This window comes from Oreochromis niloticus, linkage group LG3, assembly GCF_001858045.2.
Source record: "Oreochromis niloticus isolate F11D_XX linkage group LG3, O_niloticus_UMD_NMBU, whole genome shotgun sequence".
Taxonomy (NCBI): domain Eukaryota; kingdom Metazoa; phylum Chordata; class Actinopteri; order Cichliformes; family Cichlidae; genus Oreochromis; species Oreochromis niloticus.
Window position 1 is genome coordinate 59,013,494 of NC_031967.2, and position 9,488 is coordinate 59,022,981.

Sequence of the window (9,488 nt, forward strand, 5' to 3'; positions counted from 1 at the left end):
ACCAAAATATTTGTATAAAATTGCACAAAAAGAATAGATGGTCTAAATCCTGCTCTTCTGTTTCACAAAATACACAATTGCCAGTTTCTATTTTGAATCTAGCACTCACAACAATGGCTGAGAGTAAATGCGTGGACGTATTTTACCTCCACAAACAGCCGAGAAGTGGTTTGCAATACATGTGGCAACCTTGAGACCTCAGAATTAGGGAGACATCCAAAAGGGCTGGTGGGGGTGATAAATAAATTTTACAGTGTTTATTTATCGGATAAAATACGTTAAGTGTCACCGTTATTATGGGCCAGCCCGGAGACAGCGGGGGGGTCCAAATTCAGAGGCTGCTTAACGGTCTAAAGAAAGCCGGGTAGTCACAGCCTCCCTCGGTGGAGTGAAACTCTGCCGTCTGCTCCTTGCTGTCTAAAATATAACCGGGCACTTACGTAAACTCTTGACCGTCTCACACTTCTGTTTAATCAGTTTTCTGTTTGACGTTTATTCAGCTGTGTGAAAACCCCTCCCGAGGGATTAATAAAGTTAAATTTAATCTAATCTAATCACTTTAATCTCAGCCAAACTGATTTACTCACGAACAAATAAAACACAGAAAAAGACAAACAATAACATTTTTAAGTTTTCAAAGTGACTTATATATCATGTTTAACCCGAGTAGCAAAAGACCGCGGGGCTTTGAAAAAATGATGTGTCGATCGGCTCAGATATTTGATGTTTACACAGCTACATTCTCACCTGAAAATATGTTAAAAGTTTTTTTGCGACCCAGAAAGAGAAATAAGAGTAATATTAAAACTAAGTCGCTGCCGCCATTGTTGGAAACTGGAATTGGCTGGGCGCTATGAATTCTGCGATATGGTTTTTCAATTTTGTTGTCCGGGTGGAAATTCGGGAGAATGGTGGCTCCGGGATTCTCCCGGAAAAATCGGGAGGGTTGGCATGTATGGTTGTAGCAACATCACTAACCTTGTCAAACACCTCAGAGTAAATTATATCACAGAATATGATGAGCGTATGTTGAGGCGAACTGTAGAGGAGGAGAAGGATAGGTGCTGCTAGGGCGAGACAAACATCTCTCACGGAGTCCTTTAGTGCTGCAGGCAGGCAAGATGTTCAAATAGTGCACAATTTCAGTTTTTTTATTTCTATATGATGAACTCTGCATTATTAAGTGATAAGAACAAGCAATCTGATGTCCTGTAATCACTATGACGCTATAATTTGAGATACAATAAATAAAATAAGTTTTTGTACAAAGTATCGGCATCGGACCAGTATCGTTGATACCACCCTGAATATTACTTGGTATCGGATCGGAAAGGGAATCAGTGGTATCGCACATCACTAGAAATCACTATAAATGAATGCACTGTCAGTTTTTGTAAAGGTCTCCTGGTCTGCACCTGAGTCCGCCTACAAAACCCTGTCAGGAGACAGCATTACAGTGTGTACAAAAGGCCAGCCAGTCGGCGGAACTGACGAACAGAGCCACATCTGCCGAGTAAATACATCAGCACACAACTGCTGACCAGCCAATGAGCGGTGAGGCAACCCATCCTCTTCACCAATCAGAAGACACAATTCTACCTCATCATTACGCACACACATGTCGACGCAGAGAGTTCGGTCGGAGCTGCAGGTGTGGAGAGTCAGCAGAGTTTTACTCACCGTGTGGATTTTCGTTCCTTCTAATGCTGTTAGCGGTGTGCGTCCATGAGACTGTAAGTTTCTGTGTTGTATCCTGTTTGTTCTTTGCTGCGGCCATTGTCCACTCTTGTCCACCCTTGTTTAAATCCTTGGCGCACACTTTGTTTACCGAATGGTACTGCCGTTTACTGCGAAGCAGCCTCTGCCGTGCGGTCATTAAGGGACCGTCACTAATTTCTCATGTTCGCTCTAGTGTAAAGTGCCTAGTTAGAATTTATGTAAATAGTAAGATTAGCATTTGTTGATACTCCCTTACTTTGGTTGAATGTTTCACTACTCAGTCTTGTTTGTATTGTTGAATTACACATTTAATTCACTCTGTTCACATAATTATAAGACTTTTATGTTCTTTCCAACAGAAACCACACCATCACTTCACCACACGGCATATAGCATTTTACAGCCTGTTAAATTCCCTCACCCACATTATGGATGTGTACCTCGGCTTCGTTTTAAATAAATGAGTGAACGACATATACCTGAGTGGCAGTGGATTTTGTGGATAAGCCATCTGTTCTTATCGGACAACCCTGTTGAGATTGGGGATTCATAGAGTCAGCACCTTGTCATCGTCATTATTCATAGTCAGGAGGTCAAGTCCATCCCTCTTAACGTGACATCCTCCATTACATGGTCCTTCGAGCCGGATCTTCAGTTTCACAGGCAAGATGGCTTTCTCATCCACTCCTCGTCCTCGTCGCGATGGCCATCGCCCTCGTTACCTCGATGACTTCTTGGTGCAGTTGCCGAGGAGATCACTACCACAGGTGCATGTGTCGCACAACCACTCCCCTGACGACCATGGGGCACATCCCAACACCTCAGCCACTCCAGCTGACCAGACCTCTCAGCTGGGCACCTCTGACGTGGTATTATCAGCACTGAGAGAAATGCAGGAAGATAATAACCAGCTCAGACGAGAGGTTCAGACTCTGCTGGGTGCTCTCTCTCTCCGGTCCTCAGCCCTCCAGACGTCACCAGCTCCTCAACCTTCTGCATTAAGCCCCCGTACCCAGGACCAGAGGCAGTCCTTGTGGACTGATTCAATGCCTCAGTCTCCTCATCCTGACCATGCCTCCAGGCACTACCCACACACTGTACGTTCCTTTCACATACCAGAGGATGACATACAGGATTTACCTTGGCCAGAGGCATCACTTCCACTTGATCCTCAGAGTGCTGAGCCATTCCCTGTTCCACCACCTCCGGTGTCAGAAATTCCTGCTAGTGCAGCAGCCTCAGCTCCTTTCAGATGTACGTCACCTTATCAGTACAGTCAACTTCCTGTGACTGAACCGGTCAGGAAAATTAAGGTAAAGGACGAGTATGGCCCTGGAGCATGTGTGAAGAGGCAGGTCACCCCTGAATATGCAGAGCCATACACCTTTCAGCACCAAGAACCAGAAAGTTTCCGGGAGATGACTGGGGACCCGCCTCGCTGGCCTCCAGCTGATTCCAAAGTCTGGAGGAAATATGGTCAGCATGAACCTCTACCGAGTACAGAGACCGTGTACAGGGGACCAACACCACACATTCCATACTTCACGTCTGATGACCCCAGCCAGTTCGCTCATTTGCGAATGGCCCTTGACAATATCCTGCCTCACGATGCAACTGAACGTTTCAAATACCAGATCCTAGTCGATCACCATAAGTTGGAAGACGCCCTCCTGATTGCCGATTCCTACAGCAATAGCCGCTACCCATACAGCCAGACCATGTCATCTCTGATAGAGCTGTATGGTCAACCTCACAAACTTGCCCTGCAGCGGATCACCGGCGTGTTGTTGGAGTCTCCGGTACAGAGTGGCGACAGCCGAGCGTTCCGTCTTTTCGCCCTTAAAGTGAGGGCTCTCGTGGGAATGCTGGAACAGCTCGGGAAAGAGGGGAGAGCAGAACTAGAGTGTGGGTCACACGTCACCAGACTGCTGTCCAAACTGCCACACAGTCTTCGAGCGCAGTTTAAGCGGTTCATCAATCCTCTTCAGACACCCATCCCAACCTTAGCAGATGGCAGAGTGGCTTGAATATGAAGTCCGCATCCAAGATGATGATGTGTATTTCCATCATCCTCAGCAACCTCGAGAGCCACGTGTGGATCGTGGGAAGGGTGCCAGACCCAAGCAGAGATCTGCAGCGACAACCACAACCGTCTTATTGGGCTACGACCCTCCCGCTAAAGGCCCAGAGCCTCCAAAACAGGCATCACATCCAGTTTCCAAAGTGGGGAAGCCAAAGAAATTCTGCCCCTTCTGTAATAATCTTCAGCACTATTTCAATCAGTGCACAGATTTCAAGAAGCTCAATACAGAGCAGAAGTTGTCTTGGATTCAGACAGGCAAGCGGTGCTGGAGATGCGGAAGGGACCATCCAGAGGCGCAATGCTACCTGAAAGCTAGGTGCCAGCAATGCAATCAGGTGCATTTGGAGATACTCCATGAGGTTTATGCATCACGATCCAGAGGATCTGACAGACCGGCGGAGGAAGCTGTCCAACCCGTCACGTACTACGTTGATCCAACCTGGGGGACCAGTTGTGTGCTACTGAAAATGGTCAGGGTGTGCATCTATAACGGCAAAAGGAAGCTGGAGACATACGCCATCCTAGATGATGGGTCAGAGCGCACAATCCTTCTTCACAGTGCTTCCCAAGAGCTGGGCCTTCAGGGAAAGAGGGAGGAGTTGGCGCTTCGAACCATCCGACAAGACATTAGAACGGTGGAAGGACATTCCGTTTCCTTCTCTATAGCCTCCGCCACTGACCCTCGGAAACGGTTCCGGATCCAAAGAGCATTCACTGCCACTGAGCTTGGGCTCGCCAAACACTCACATCCAGCTGATGCACTGCAAAGGTCCTACCGCCACCTGCGAAGTCTTCCACTTCATTCGTTTCACCAAGCTCAGCCATTATTGCTGATTGGCTCTGACTACCCACATCTCCTGACTCCAGTAGAGCCTGTACATCTGGGACCACGGGGAGGACCAGCTGCACTCAAGACACGGCTGGGTTGGACTCTGCAGGGTCCAGCCAAGGTTCTTCTACATCAAGCCTCCACTCCTCAGTGTCTACTCACAAGCACCCTGACTCCCAGTGCTGAACTTCTCAGTAATGTAGCCAAGCTCTGGCAGATGGACGTTCTCCCATACCAGAATGAGAAGGTGGCCACACGTTCAAAACAGGATACCATGGCTGTCAAGACGCTAGAGGAGAAGACCATTAGAGTGAAGGTGGATGGTATCAACCGATATGCCACCCCGTTGCTGTGGAAAGAGGAACCAGCCCCACTCCATTCCACTAAGGACTCTGTCCTGGGTCACCTGCGAGCCACGGAGAAGCGCCTCCTGAAGGAACCTGTACGAGCAGCCACCTATAACCAGGAAATCCAGAAGCTGGTGGATGCAGGCTATGTGAGTAAACTGACCAGCGCAGATATGGAGATAGATGACAGCACCTGGTACATACCACACCACATGGTTCATCATAATGGCAAGGATCGCATTGTCTTCAACTGTTCTTTTGTGCACAGTGGAACCAGCCTGAATCAGCATCTCCTAGCTGGTCCTACCCTGGGCTCGACGCTCCTGGGGGTGTTACTTCGCTTCCGGGAATATCCCATTGCGGTTAGCAGTGACATCAAGGGGATGTTTCATCAGGTCCGCCTCTTGACTCAGGACAAGCCTTTCCTCCGTTTCCTCTGGAGAGATATGGATCGCACGAGGCAACCAGATGTCTACGAATGGCAGGTGTTGCCTTTCGGGACGACATGCAGCCCCTGCTGTGCCACCTATGCTCTGCAGCGGCACGTTCTGGATCACAGCAGCCCCAGCGAAGATACCCGTCACACAGTGGAGAAATGTTTCTATGTTGACAATCTCCTACAGAGCTTTGCATCATTTCCCGAAGCCCAGCAACTGGTTAACAAAATCCAGCAGTTGCTACTCACCGGTGGCTTCGAATTACGACAGTGGGCTTCCAACTACCCAGAACTCATCAGTCATATGCCACCTGGATTAGTCTGACAGAGCAGTGAACTGTGGCTTTCCCCTGATGGGACTGATGTACCAGAGCGGACGCTGGGCCTGCAATGGCACTGTCAGTCTGACGAGCTCAGATATCAGATTCGGCACACTGAGCAGTTGGGGGAGCCCACAATGCGCAACATCTATCGGGTTCTGGCCAAGCAGTATGATCCACTTGGCCTCCTCATCCCTTACACCACTCGGGCCAAAATCCTGATGCAGCATCTCTGGCGGAAAAGGAGAGACTGGGATGATCCGAATCTGCCGACCGACCTGCTGCAGCTGTGGCACGCATGGGAAGGTGAATTGATTCAGCTTCCTGATGTCTCCCTGCCACGTTGTTATGTGCAGCCAGAGACAGACCTATCCCTTTGCGAGCAGAGCATCCACATCTTCTCCGATGCATCTGAGAAGGCATATGGAGCTGTAGCCTACCTTCGGACAGAAGATCATAAGGGGGGAATCCAGGTAGCCTTCCTAGCCGCCCGATCTCGAGTTGCTCCCGTCCGTCAACAGTCCATTCCGAGGTTGGAGCTCTGTGCTGCTCATGTGGGAGCCCAGCTTGCTGCCGTTCTCAAGAGGGAACTCACCCTTCGTATCTCAAGCATTGTCTATTGGACCGACTCCACTACAGTCCTGAACTGGCTCCAATCCCAATCCTGCCGCTACAAGGTCTTTGTCGGCTCTAGAGTCGCAGATATTCAAGAGCTAACTGAAGGGGGCCTGTGGAGATATGTCAGATCAGGCGACAATCCTGCCGACGACATCACTCGAGGATTAATGCTCTCACAGCTCACCACTCATCATCGGTGGTGCCGAGGCCCACCTTTTCTCTGGCAGACGGCATCATACTGCCCAGAGCTCCCGAACCACGTATCCCTTGATGATTCATCAGAGCTGCGGAAGGAGAGCTTCTGTGGAAACATCACCAGAATATCTGATCCCCATCTACCTGATGTTGGTTCTTTCAGTGGCTTCCAGGCTTTGCTGGAAGCTTATGTTCGAGCCGTCCATGGGACAGCTACTGACTCGACACCGACAGCAGAGGATTACAAGCAAGTGGAGTTAGCACTCCTCCGGAAGGTACAGGAGGACAGTTTTCCTGAAGATTTTGTTCGGCTGTCATCTCACAAACCGGTAGCTGCCAGCAGTCGCTTACTTGCCTTAGCTCCTGAGTATGACCCAGAGGCTCAACTGATTCGTGTAGGGGGCCGGCTTCGCAGATGTGAAACCCTCAGTCAGGACATCTTGCATCCTGTTGTTCTTGACCCTCATCATCCTATCACAAAGCTCATCATCCAGGATTGTGATCACCAGCTTGCTCACCCGGGCTCCGAGAGGGTCTTTGCTGAGCTCCGGCGCAGATTCTGGATACTTCGGGGACGAGAGGCCGTCCGGAAGCACCAGTACAACTGTCCTGAATGCAGGAGGTGGCGCAGCCAGCCGGTCATTCCCAAGATGGCTGACCTTCCCTCATCCAGTTTGAGACTTCATCGCCCAGCCTTCTATTCGACTGGGGTGGACTGCTTTGGCCCATACCTTGTCAAGATGGGGCGGCGGACAGAGAAACGGTGGGGGATCATCTTCAAATGCCTAACGACCCACGCAGTCTACCTTGATCTGCTTGCCAGCATGGACACCGACTCATTCCTGATGAGCCTGCGTCGTTTCATCGCGAGACGTGGGAAGCCCTTCGAACTACTGTCGGATCAAGGTACCAACTTCAAAGGTGGTAGCTCTGAACTCCAGGAGGCTTTCAACACTCTCAGCTCAGCCCTGAAGTCACAGTTGGTCAGACAGCAGATTCATTTTCATTTCAATCCTCCACAGGCTCCACATTTCGGTGGTTCCTGGGAACGGGAGATTCGTTCCATCAAGTCTGCGCTGCATACCATTTTAGGCTCGCAGCATGTCACCGAGGAAGTCTTCAGAACGATACTCAGCGAGGTACAGAGCATAATCAACTCAAAGCCGCTAGGTTATGTCTCTTCAGATGTAGCAGATGCTGATCCAATCACTCCCAACATGTTGTTGATGGGGCGGCCTGATTCCAGTATGCCACAGGTCGTCTACCCAGAAGCAGAACTCCTGAGCCGTCATAGATGGAGGCAGTGTCAAGCCTTGGCGGATCAATTCTGGATCCACTACATCCGGAATTATCTACCTTCACTCCAGTTGCGGCACAAATGGCAGCAGGAAAGAGATGAGTTGACTGTGGGCACTATCGTTCTCATTGTGGACCAGCAGCTCCCTCGTGCCCTATGGCCAGTTGGTAAGGTCATCCAAGTCATCCCTGGAGCAGATGGCAGGGTTCGGACCGTTCAGATACAGGTTGGAGACAAGACATATACACGACCAGTGGCACGACTTATCAGACTTCCAGCTCTTCCATCGGAGTCTACTGCCTGACCTTCCTGAGTGAAGTGCACCTTTGCTCGGCAAAGTTGGGGGCGGCTGTACAAAAGGCCAGCCAGTCGACGGAACTGACGAACAGAGCCACATCTGCCGAGTAAATACATCAGCACACAACTGCTGACCAGCCAATGAGCGGTGAGGCAACCCATCCTCTTCACCAATCAGAAGACACAATTCTACCTCATCATTACGCACACACGTCGACGCAGAGAGTTCGGTCGGAGCTGCAGGTGTGGAGAGTCAGCAGAGTTTTACTCACCGTGTGGATTTTCGTTCCTTCTAATGCTGTTAGCGGTGTGCGTCCATGAGACTGTAAGTTTCTGTGTTGTATCCTGTTTGTTCTTTGCTGCGGCCATTGTCCACTCTTGTCCACCCTTGTTTAAATCCTTGGCGCACACTTTGTTTACCGAATGGTACTGCCGTTTACTGCGAAGCAGCCTCTGCCGTGCGGTCATTAAGGGACCGTCACTAATTTCTCATGTTCGCTCTAGTGTAAAGTGCCTAGTTAGAATTTATGTAAATAGTAAGATTAGCATTTGTTGATACTCCCTTACTTTGGTTGAATGTTTCACTACTCAGTCTTGTTTGTATTGTTGAATTACACATTTAATTCACTCTGTTCACATAATTATAAGACTTTTATGTTCTTTCCAACAGAAACCACACCATCACTTCACCACACGGCATATAGCATTTTACAGCCTGTTAAATTCCCTCACCCACATTATGGATGTGTACCTCGGCTTCGTTTTAAATAAATGAGTGAACGACATATACCTGAGTGGCAGTGGATTTTGTGGATAAGCCATCTGTTCTTATCGGACAACCCTGTTGAGATTGGGGATTCATAGAGTCAGCACCTTGTCATCTTCATTATTCATAGTCAGGAGGTCAAGTCCATCCCTCTTAACGTGACATCCTCCATTACACACTGCGTTGTTTAACTGTATAAAAAGTGAATCATATAAGAACAATTCTGACATGAGTACTGACACAATAACTGTAAGGACACATGAAGTATATGAAGTCATAGGTTATCTAATAATAAAGCTTGTGGTTTTGATCACATCACTGGAGAACATTTAAAACATGCTAGTTTAAGGCTAGCTCCTCTTCTAGCACTCTGTTTCACTGGGTTTATGATTCATGGCATATTACCAGACTCAATGCTCTGTATTTTACTGGTACCAGTTATGAAAGACAAAGCTGCAAAAGTGAGCTGTTTGGATAATTACAGGCCGATTGCACTAGCCAGTATTTTATCTAAGATGTTAGAAATAATCTTGTGTGACAGAGTTAGTGTGTCCATCTCTTCTCTGGATAATCAGTTTGGC

At 48.8% G+C, this 9,488-nt stretch overlaps 1 long non-coding RNA gene across 1 annotated transcript; it reads left to right on the forward strand.

The window, feature by feature from the left end:
• The first annotated feature begins 8,244 nt into the window (after nt 1-8,244).
• On the forward strand, nt 8,245-9,064 carry LOC112846287 (uncharacterized). Its single transcript, XR_003219188.1, has 2 exons — nt 8,245-8,466; nt 8,812-9,064. It is a non-coding gene; the product is annotated as an uncharacterized LOC112846287 (long non-coding RNA).
• The last annotated feature ends 424 nt before the right edge of the window (nt 9,065-9,488 follow it).